A 12,234-nucleotide genomic window follows, 5' to 3' on the forward strand; every position below is an offset into this window, starting at 1 on the left:
GTTGACCAAGGTGTCCAGGACCGACTAGCCATTATTAAGGTGGCCTCACCAAAGCAGTCATACAACCCTGGACAATAGAAGCAATATTATCAGGAAGCGACAAAGTTGTTTGGAAATTTGGAAAATTCCTAGGAGGAAAATATGGTCAGCCAACCAAGACCCAAAGTTGGCCACCCTATTGAGGAATGGTTCATATTGTTCTTGCAGATCATCAACAACGACCAGATATTAGGAGAGTTGTGTAGAAGTCTGAAAGCAGTTCTGTTGGAGGAAGAAACTAGAGAAGAAAGTGTCTTGACAAATTTTCCTAAGAAGCACACAAGAAGAGTCTGAAGAAATAAGAGGAGAACGGGCAGGGTGTTCAAAATTGATGCACAATTTTTTGGATTCCAGATCGAAGATATGATATTAGGCCTGGGTTCCAACGTTAATATTCTACCCAAGAAAACATGGGAGGCACTGGGGAAACCACAGTTCAAGTACTCACCAATCCAACTGTGGATGGCCAACCATTACTACATTTCGCCCATTGGAAGGTTGAAATATGTGGAAGTAGATGTAGCAGGAGTGAAGACACATGCAGACTTTGAGGTGATATATATAATTGGTGACAAAGATCCTTACCCATCACTGCTTGACAATGACTAGGCCTATGAAAACTATGTTATCATTGATCTAAAGAAGGAGTTGATGATCTTTGAGGTGGAAGGAGTACGGGTGATCCAGCCACTAGATTTGTACTAGGGACCAAGATTCACAAAACCAGTAGATGACCGAGATGAACCAGGAATGCTAGACTAGCTCTACCAGTTGATAGCAAGAAAGAGAGAAGATTACATCAACCCCACAACGGAAGGATCGGTCAACTGGAGGAGTATACAAAGATCAGAGGTTGGCTCTAAGGCTGCATGGGATGCTTTCCAACAAGGTGGATATGAAGTTGATACCAGATGTTGTGCTACAATATGCTGCATCAACTGGATTGGAACGGAGGTAAGTGATTATCCCACTTTCCATGGCATAGATTCAGTAGATGTATTTCTAAATAAGATCGATCGAACCATAACAGAGAGCCACAAGGTACCATTGTTGGAGATCGCACTGCAAGAAACCTTAGCACCCTAGTGGGGATCACACCACAACACCCTCCACGACTGGGAAAGGATCAAGGGGGCCATGATGGAAAGGTTTAAGCAAGCAGGGGACCGACCGCAAGAAATTGTAAAATATAGGGGGAACTCTGATCCTCGACAACACCTGGAGAACTGCACGACAGATGGAATAGAGAACGGGTTTTGAAGAAACTATGGGTACACATGTTCATACACGCCTTGGGTACATTCCCTCAAGCATGGTATATATAGGAAGAAATCCAAAGACAAATGGGGGACTCAGACACACTAGCTGGACAATTCAGTAGAAGTTTTTCATTTAAAGATAGTGACAGGCGGCTAATTAAGGCTTTCTATGCCATCAAAAGGATCCTCTTCACATCAGGTCAAGTATGGGAAGGATGCATTGATGAAAGGTTCTTGAAATACTTTTATGAGTTAGGATACCCATAGGTCATGGCTTGCGTAAAAGTGAGCGCAGATCCAAGGAAGGATGACCCAGAAGGGCTGAGGCACCTGACGTTTTGTGAGACCGAAGGAGAGAGGGATATCTGATAAGGACCTGCAACAGATGTCCTACACTTGCTCCCAGTAAAATTTCAAAAGAAAACCATTAGCACAGAGGACAAACCTAAGATGGAATCAATAGGGGACTATTGGGACAAGCACACGACTAAGGAGATTTTTGATCTTTTGCGGGAATATGAGGACTTGTTCCCAGATTCTGTTGCAGAGTTAAAGGGAATCAAGGGGGATATTGGGGAAATGAAGATTGTACTGAAACATGACGTCAGGCCAGTGAAGCACAGACCATACCAACTGAACCCAAGAATAAAATAAAAGGTCAAGAAGGAGATAGACAAGATGCTGGAAGTAGGGTTCATTTTTCGATAGATGAAGTAGAATGGATCAGTCCAATAGTGATCTAGAACAAGAAGGATTCCATGGAGATAAGGATCTATGTAGACTACAACAGCCTCAACAACTCCTGCGTACATGATCCATTCCCCATACCCTTTAGTGATGAGGTCCTCGACAACGTTGTGAGGAATGAAGAATACTCCTTCACAGACAGGTTCTCGAGGTACCATCAAGTCCAAATAGCAGAGGAGGATAAGAATAAGACCACTTTCACCACGGAGTGGAGGTTGTATGTGTACCACGCCATGCCATTTGGCCTAAAGAATGTGCCTATCATTTTCTCCCGAATTGTCGTCATTGCATTAAGGGATTACATTCACAAATTCCTAGAGGTATACATGGACGATTGGACAGTTTACAGCCTGTTGAAGAAGCATGTCATCCTACTCAAAGTGATGTTTGATCATTGTAGATAGTTACATATCTCCCTAAACCTAAAGAAATGTATCTTTGCAGTTCTGTTTGGCACGTTGTTAGGCCACATCGTTTGCAAGGATGGTGTTTGTGTAGACCCTACAAAAGTTGTGGCAATTGTAAATATGGATCCACGGACCAATGTGAATCAGTTACGACCAAGAGAGAAGCATTAGCCATGGTGTATTCCTTGCAAAATGTTTGGCACTATCTACTTGGGGGCCCATTCAAGTTTTTCACGGATCACTCAGCATTGAAGTACCTGGTCAACGAGCTGGTCTTAGAAGGAAGATTTTTTAGGCGGCTATTGTTATTCCAGGATTTTATATTCGAATTCATCATTAAACTAGGTCGGTTGAATGTGGGAACTGATCACCGCTCAAGACTGGAATTGGGGGAAAGTGGAGGATCCCTCGATGACCAACTACAGGATGTTGATTTGTTCTGCATAGAAGCACTACTAGATTAAGTAGAGGAAATTGCAACTTTCCTGGCCACGAGGCAATGTCTAGAGGGATATACGACGACACAGAGGAGATATATGGTGGTGCGAGTGACCGATTATTAGCTGATCGCAGGGAATCCATACAAGCTACGGCTTGACTAAGTGTTGCGGTGATGTCTCCTTCAGCATGAACGACATGATGTTATAGGGGAATGCCATTCTGGAGTTGCGAGGGGACACATCGAAAGGAAAGTGATGGCAAGAAAAGTTCTGCAAGCGGGGTTATGGTGGTCTACACTCTACAAGGACGCTAAAGAGTATGCAAAAGGGTGTGATGTATGTCAGAGAGTTGGAAAATCATCACATCATGATGAGTTACCACTACATCTGGTATGTGTGGGACAAATATTTGAGAAGTGGGCAGTTGATTTCATCAGTTCAATCAATCCATCGACGCATCACTCTCAGGCATGGTACATTATTACAGCAATAGAGTATCTCATAAGAGGCGAATCCAGTGAAATATTGTATAGCAGACACAGCCGTGAGGTTCATTTTTGAAAACATCATATCAAGGTTTGGGTGCCCAAGAAGTCTGACGAGTGACCAAGGAACTCACTTTATAAATGAAACAGTCGTGTCTCTATTTCAGAATTTCCTAGTCCAACACCATAAGAGCATCCCATACCATCCACAGGCTAATGGGATGGTCGAATCCTTTAACAAGATACTTGAAAAGGGCATAATGAAGGTATGTTCGACGAATCAGGATGATTGGGATGAGTATGTGCTAGCCACGCTATGGGTGTACCGAACGACAGTAAAGAGGTCACACAAGAAAACATCCTTCCTGTTGGTATATGGACGGGAAGTTGTTGTGCCAGAAGAATTCACAGTAACAGGTATCTTCATCACTTAGGTTACCAAGATGACAAACGATGCATCACTGCAGAAGCGATTGGAGGAATTGATGGAACTAGATGAAGCCAAGTTTCTAGATGAAATCCACCAATCCATCAAGAAAAGAAGACAAAAGGAATGGCATGACAAGCACATTAAGAAAAAATATTTCACAGTCGGAGGTTAAGTTTTATTATATGAAGGCAAGTTCCAGAATTTTTTGGGCAAGTTGCAGATGCATTGGTTAGGCTCGTTCATAGGCGCAGAAATCAGAGAGTCTGGAGCAGTGAAAATCGCGCAACCAGATGGAATATTACTACGAGTATGGGTGAATGGTGCATGCCTGAAGCCTTTCCACCAGCCCAACACTCAACTTTATTATTGAATGGGTCTCTGAAAAGGGGTCGTAGGTAGGCGTAGAGTGATTCAATAGGAGTAGGTTAGTCAAGTAGTCAGTCAGTTTAACTTCTTTACTTTCAACACAATAAACCCCTTGTGGTAGATCAGTTGCGACATCTATGCCATTACACCGTAACTAATAGTGGTCGGCGAGGTTAGTCACACATTTCACAAGTCTTTTATGTCGTACTCAGAGCCTTTTCTATAATAATTAGGCAATAATACCCCTGTCACGCAGATTTCCGTAGGATATTTTCAAGTTATGGAAGGAATTAACTAATAAACAACTGCCATTACGGTAACATTATTACCCATCTGCCCCACTTTTTCCTTTTCTGTAATATGTCACACGAGTCAGGTACAGATCAGTCGGTGGCGGATTAACACAAACGAGTCTGCATAGGGAAAGTTTTTGTAGTAATTAGTTAGCAAGTCTAGTCAGAAACTCCATGTTGAACTTGGTATACTTAATTTACATGGATATGCTGAAAGTTTTAGAATTTCCAACTTAGGTGGTAGAATTGTTCGAGTCCCAGTTCGAATCTTAGCAACATCACCCAAGAATTCACTATCCGCCTCCTGTGACTGTTTTTATCAACGACATTGTAGAATGAAAAAGCTGCTCATATCAGTTCTTGGAGACAAATTGGATGAGCGAATTGTTGTTTTCGAAATGCTCTATGAGAAACACAACAAGGAGACACTAGTAGACAATGACCTCTCATATTGCTTCCAATTCCTGGCGCTAAAGAGGGAGGTGTACACATAAGAAATTACAAAGGAAGATGCCTCCAAGGTGACAAAGGCCAAGGTAACGTTCCGGGGACTGTAGCGATCGACATTGATAAATCTGCAGAGTCTACTAGTCTTTGGAACATCTTTGGCTGCAATGTAATGCACCAAACTTCTAGTAAGCAGGATGCATGGTGGTTCTCTTTCGTTAGACAAATAATATCCAATCCTTGTAGATGACATTCATCACCTCACTAGATTATCAGCAACAAGAAATGCAGTCTCGATGACATTTCAAACAAGCGCGAAGAGAGAAAAGAAAGAGGGAGACAACAACTACTACAACAAGTAAAACACCAACAACGGCGACAAGGGTGCAAAGATAGATTTAATAAACAAGGAACATATCAATTTTTCCTGCTATATCATCTCCAGGAAGGTGATGTGGAATTTCTCTAGAAATGAGTGTACTTTGGACACTATCTTAGTTGTGGAACATTGTGTCGAAGGGGCTTTTCTCAATTGGTCTGCGTTCCTGCTAAATGAATTATTTGAGGCATGCGAGGATGTCTACAGACAGAGCACTAATTTTATTTTTGGATACCTGATCATGACCTTAGCGATGTGGAAATGGTGCCCTCCCCCAGGCAGGAACCTGGCGCAAATCACATATGACCAACAACTTACTCTCATATACACATCGTGGAGAACATCCGGGGACCCAAGAAGCAAGGAAATCAACAAGGCAGCCTTCAGTGAATGGTACCTGAAGATGCGAAGGACCTTAAGGGCAGCGGAAAGGGTTCCCAAGGGGTTGGTTGATGCATACTCCCAGGAAATTTGGTTCGAGGTGATGCATGGCCAACCTTACCTTAGACCACAATGTGTCCACCCAAATACTTTTCAAATGCGGGCGCAGAAGTTTACAGTGGCAGCGGAGGCATTCCACACGGAGGTCAGGTCATGGCTAGGGGTCGCATGTGAAATTAGAGAAGGTTGGTACATATGTTTGTTCGAGGTCATGCTACTGCAATCTCTGACAGGAGATGCAACCAGGGACAACAAGAAGAGAGAAGCGGAGCAAGACTTGCATCCGATGGTCTCCCAAATGCAGAAGCAGATGAGTTCTCTCAAGTATACCATTTCCAGCTTCACGGTTTCATCAAGTATGACCTACCAATCTATTTAATTACAAGTTTTTACATTGTTTAATCCAATCATCGCTACACCCCTAGTTATGGCTATCCCTCCTCGTGACCCTCATTCGTAATCAAAGCCATCAATCCCCAAGCCCAAGAAGTTGAAAAGTACCAAGCCAAGAAGCAAAAGACCATGGTCATCGTGTCTGTTGTTGCCCTCACCAATGAAAGACCCCAGATAGTATTGACCTCCCCAATTGTTGAAGAAACCCCACCTTCTACCTCTATTGTTTCACCTAGGTCGTGGGATCCATCCCCTCATATAGCTTTGACCTCTGCGACCCTATCCGACCCAATACCCCTAGGCACCCATATAGCCACTAAAGAAATGGAGGTTGGATCGGCTGTCCATTCCACCATGACGCTCCCAGAGGTAAAGGCCACACAACGTCTATGATATCCCTATTGCTGGGGTCGGGCCCACCGTCGAGCGATGAGTCGGTCGCCATACAACCGCAAGCTCTCGAGATTGAACCGTTTGGTGCCTCATTTCTGTTAAATTTCCCAGTTGTTCCTAATTCAGTCATTATCCCTCACACCCCTCTGTTTGTTGAAACCTTGTAGCCTGAAACCTCGCCCTGCGACCACTCTGAAAAATCTATTGCTAGCAGCGAACCCCTCCAAAGTAGTTCCCCGAACCCATCCACAATGCAGCACGAGAATCTTCACCATTGGTCCTAATAACAGTTGTTTGGGTTCACCCAATAGGTAGCACAATGAGCTGAAAATATCCAGAACAACCTTGTCACTCAGCACAAGCAGCAAAAGCAGTGACTCTTCACTCTCACAGCGAAGCGAGATCATCTTTGATAGACCAATCAAGAGCTGCAATCACAAGTTGAGCAGGTAACATCAAAGTTGCAATCCCTTTGGCCCATTGTTTCTAATTTAGTTATTGAAGCCCCGAAAGATTTTTCCATGTGCACATTGGTCAACTGTTACAACCACATTCAGCGAGCATGCACAAGCTTGGTGTCTACCACCATGGAATTGAAGAGGAGTTTAGATGCTATGAAATCCACATTGTCTGATCCATCTACTAGCTACATCACAGAGATCGATCAGAGACTCACCACTGCTACCACACTCAAAGCTTTGTTCACTAATGCACTAGCAGACAGATACATTCTAATGGAGTAGGTCCATGATTGGTCAGGAATCTTGTCTCTGAATAATCAACCCATCTACCCACTTCCGCAATAAATCCAACAATGCCTCGCTCACAACAAGAACTACAAGGAAAAGAACCGGCAGAAGGAAATTGATGCAGAGATTGCCTCTCTCAAAGCCCGGGTGCAACAGATTAAGGAGGAATCATCCAAGACTAAGAAGAAGATTCGCGATCTTAGGCATCTGGTCCACACGCATGTCATTTCTCTGCGTGAAGTGTGTGACGACATGGAGGAGTAGTGGAGCACCCACCACAACATCCACCTCGGTCACCTAAACTCCACCAAAGTGGTATAATTCCTCGAGAAGGTCGACTCCATCATGAGCACCTAGCAGACTGCACTCGATGACTACAACCATTCCTCCAAGAGATAATTGTCGTGGTGCCTGAGTTCAGGCCTTCATTTGGAAAAGAAGGCCAACGTGAAGCAGAAGTAGCATTGTAGGAAGCACGACCAACACAGCGAGAAGCAGAAGTAGTAGCCCCATAAGAAGAAGAACCAGCACAACATCAAGCAATAATAGAAGAAGCACCAACAAGAACAGCAACAGAGACGATAACAGCAATGCAGACAGCACCTAGGATAGATTGACTCGGGGATGAGTCAAAGAACTATGGTTGGGGCCTTCGTTTTGAATTTTAGGTTTTGCGAAAAGAAAAGCAAGGACGAGTGGTGGGAACAACTATTGGAGTTGTGGGGCTGACAGCCGAGGGAGGGAGCAGGAACTAAGAGTGACCAGGCAGTTGCGGTAAGGTGGTGGACGAGAACAAGAGCAGCTGAGCAAGGGGAGATAGAAGGCAGCCGAGGGTAGAGTCAACCGAGCAGGAGACAAGGGGAACTAGTAGTGGGAGTGTGGAGCAAAGGATAAAAGGAAGAAGATAGCCCGAGGAAGAGGTTGTTCATGAAGCAAACGAGTGAGGACAGGATCAGGAGAGCCTTCCTCAGTTGCGGAAAGGCGTGCCTCGTCCTCTGTTTTGGTTATGACTAGTCTTGTTGGTTATGTTCTTTATGTATTTTATGATCAGGCTTCGAGCCTTCTGTAATCTATTATGTACTTTATTATGTTCAAGTTAATGAAAGAAGTAGTCTGGGATCTATAATGTATTGATGTGTTTTATGTGGGTTATTTAAAACTTTTAAATGAATGACTATAAGTCGGATGGTTTCTTGTAATGATATGAGTATAATAGCATGATTAGATATTGTAGATGGTTTATTGTTGTAAGTTATTGATGTCTGTTGGCTGCAAACTCCTTGATAATCCATTCTACCCCATCTAACTTCAGTCGCGGCATGCCTCGGATGATACTCCTTGCCCCTTCGGGTAAGGTGAAAATGTTGGCATTGTTCTAGACTATAGCGGAGCCTTGCTGGCCCCTTGTGCCTGAACCCAAGGTCTCTTCCCTATTTTCCTTTTCATGCCAAAAACTGTTTCTTTTCCTCCAAATATTTTCCATATCCATTGTTTCCTTCAGCTAGAAACCTTTTTTTTTCTCTTAGTGACATTTTTTATTGCTTCATTAAGTTCATCTCAATGTTAAACAGGGACACATTGGATGGATTGTAGGTACAACCAAACAAGTACCGGTCGGATATTTCTTCGTCAACCGAGGGAATTTCTGGTAGAGTTGATGAAGTTAAAAGATCTAGTGTGTCTAATAGACAGAGATCAACTACAGGTGAGAAAATGAGAAGAAAATTCCATAGACGCGTGGAGTTTTTTATTGTTGAAGGGGGATCATTTTTTTATGATGTTGAGAGCATAGATGACATCTAGGTTCCCTTGAGGTACCAACATCTAGTGAAAATATGGGTATCCAAGGAACTTCCTCAAGTAAACACATATTTTTGTCTCAACGAGAGGATATATCGTATTGCTCCGTCATAGCTACATAGTTTGGGGTTATTTTCCATGGACGACATAAAGGTTCCTTAAGGTTGATTAACTAAATTGATAGAGTATATTGGACCATGTTACAATTATAGAGATTGGATGCAACTTGTTTGATATGGATTGGCTACAAATTATATACAGTTAAGAGAACACAATAAAAATAGAGTGTCTATCTATATTGATGGAAGTCCAAAATCATTGAGGAATATTGTAAGGTTTATAAACAATACACAACCTGGGACAACAAATAAGCAACCAATTGTATATTTGAGGGACATGAAGGAAACCATGTATTCGTATGCACAATAAGATCAATAGATATAGGAGAAGAGTTGATGATCAATTACAACTTGAATCGAATAGATGCATACATTACCTTTATGGAGGAGGTACGCAACCTCTCATTAATGATTCATATATGCTATGTTTATCATTCAAAAATCAAGAACATTTAATTTCGTATATATGATTTCATTTAAAAATGAAAATTTGATCATAAATATGTGTAGTTTACTATGATTCTCATCCTCACATTGACCATTACCCTTATGCTAACCATGACCCTCTTATTGAGTGTGATGCTTCGATCGAGTATGGTCCTCAAAATGAGCACAAATGTTGGAATAAGAAATACCCTCAAAATCAACCCAAGTCCCACAACCAAGCTAAAATACATGGCCATGCCATTAAGGGTGATCAAAGGTGAAGTTAAGAATTTGAAGGGAAAGTAGGTGATCCTTTATTCGGCCCCTAGTCCATGTCACCCTTCTTCCTAGTTTAGATTTGAGCAATATTATTTTTGTATTTGAAGTCAAAACAAGTTTATCCTTGTGATATTGTAGAAAAATAGAGCCATGTAAAAGAATCTTAATTTACCATCTCCATTCCTCTCTCCAAGGCCTTTGAATATTAATGTAATCCATTGATTTCCAAGACTATAGCTAATGCCCAACAATTCCTTAAATTGAAACATCCATTATCCTTATGTAACCTTAGTTATGGAGGGCTAGTTTTAATCCTTATGAGAGCTTGTAATCTCATAGGCATATTTCCCATGAATCATCACCTGTCTTGATTCTATCACCTCAAAGGATTCAACATAATTATTTTTACAAATCAAGGTGAGAAAGGTTGAATTGATCACCCCTAGGACATTAATAGAGGTGTGGGATTATTCAATTTACCTTAATAATTCATCCTCTAAAATGCCATAAAAACCAAGAAAAATACCTATTTATCACTTGTTACACCTTAACCAAAAAGGTACATGAGTTAATTAGTACTCCAATTATCGTGACGAATAAAATATTGCATCAATAAGAAGAAGTAGCATGGTAAGCTGAGAAATTAATTGCTAAAATGCTTTCTTCATTTTTTCCCTTTTCACTCAAGTATGTTTAATTGTGTCCAAGAGTTGTTTCTCATAATGGTCCAAAATAAACCCCCAATCAAAATGGCTAGATGTTCTTCAATGTAGTTACTTAGGACCAAACCATGCTTATGTTCCAAATGTTTTCTTCCCTAACGTAAACTTTAAAAAAATAATGTGGGTGCACACTATAACCTTGATAATTGATCTATGACTGTTATTGAGAGTCTTAATAGTCTGCTCTATGGTTGTTCTTATTTGAGTTATCGAAACGAAAGGCCCATAAATTTCTTGTTTTACATCTATTTAGTTCCATTTACCAAAGGTTGACTCAAATTTGTGATAATTTTTCTTGTCCCATTTATGTAGGTCAATTGCAATAATAACATGGGTTTGAAAATGCCATAATTACTCACATGCATGTTATAGGAGTAGTCCTTTATTCCTGGTGTTTGTATGTGTTTATATGTCCATCAATTAAATGTTTATGTTGATACCTATTCTTTAACAATTTTTTAAAATATTTCACGGCAAATTATATTATTATGTGGAAAGATTACTCGAGTGAAAAGCACCTGCATAGTCAGAATTAAACGATTAACAATTTTGATTTACATTTAGTGTGAAATTTTGATTATTTGTTTATATAATTGAAATAATAATTTTTCTTTTGTTGAAATATGTAGTATGAACCCTATGACGATGATGATGTTCTTAATGAGGAATACTTGTGGTCATCCCCCAACCTTGACGTCACAATATCAAAGCATGTGAAGAAAATAAACAAACAAATTATGGAGTTGATTCGCAGTAAGGATCAAAGTCCTATGACTAAGGCTAGGATCAAGGAATTGAGCGAAGATCTTAAGACGTACAAGGTAATAACCATATTTTAAAGTGATTTTTTAATGTCATAAGTTCAATTATGAAACTTTGTTTTTTAACTTTTATATTATCTAATTGAAAAAGCATTTTCTTTCTTATGTAGGGTTATTTAGAGACACTTTGTTGCCCACATAAGTTAGTCGATCCTCAGCTCGGTGTTGGTACTAGTGGAATTGTTGAGACATGACAAGAGCGTCCAGCCATCATGGACACCTTGCATATATCCACGGGGAAGTTATTCACTTCTCCACCTTCGATTGGTCATATTCCCAGTAGTGATATTGAGTTTTCAACAATGGTTGTGACCCATGAGCACATGCTCCCTAAGCCAAACAAGCAGTCAGGATCTAGATCAAATAGTGACAGAGGTGACCCTGGTATTGATGACACTATGGGTTCATTTCCTGTATCATCACATGTTCAGAGCACAGGGAAAATTTAAAGCACATATTTTGTGAATGACAAAGGACTTCCAATAAAAACACCAAAAACTCCAGTTACTTTTTAATTTTTTAATTGTTTCATGTTGTTTATCTCAAACATAAGTCATCTATATTATTATTTTCAAACTAATGATCGTATCGTTTTGCATGTAGGTAACAACTTGTTTTATTAAAAAATGGATAGCAAAACGTTAAATATTTTTGGGCCCACCATACACGAAAGGTGGAATTGCCAAAATTCCAACCTTAAAAAACAGCTTATAGACTACCTTGGAGATCTATTTAGGTAAATACCTTCAATAAAACCAAGGTCACCGCCAAATTTGGAAAACATTTAAAATATGTACGA

Source organism: Pinus tabuliformis, chromosome J (assembly GCF_031772625.1).
Source record: "Pinus tabuliformis cultivar Carrire ecotype Pingquan chromosome J, CPIR1, whole genome shotgun sequence".
Lineage (NCBI taxonomy): Eukaryota > Viridiplantae > Streptophyta > Pinopsida > Pinales > Pinaceae > Pinus > Pinus tabuliformis.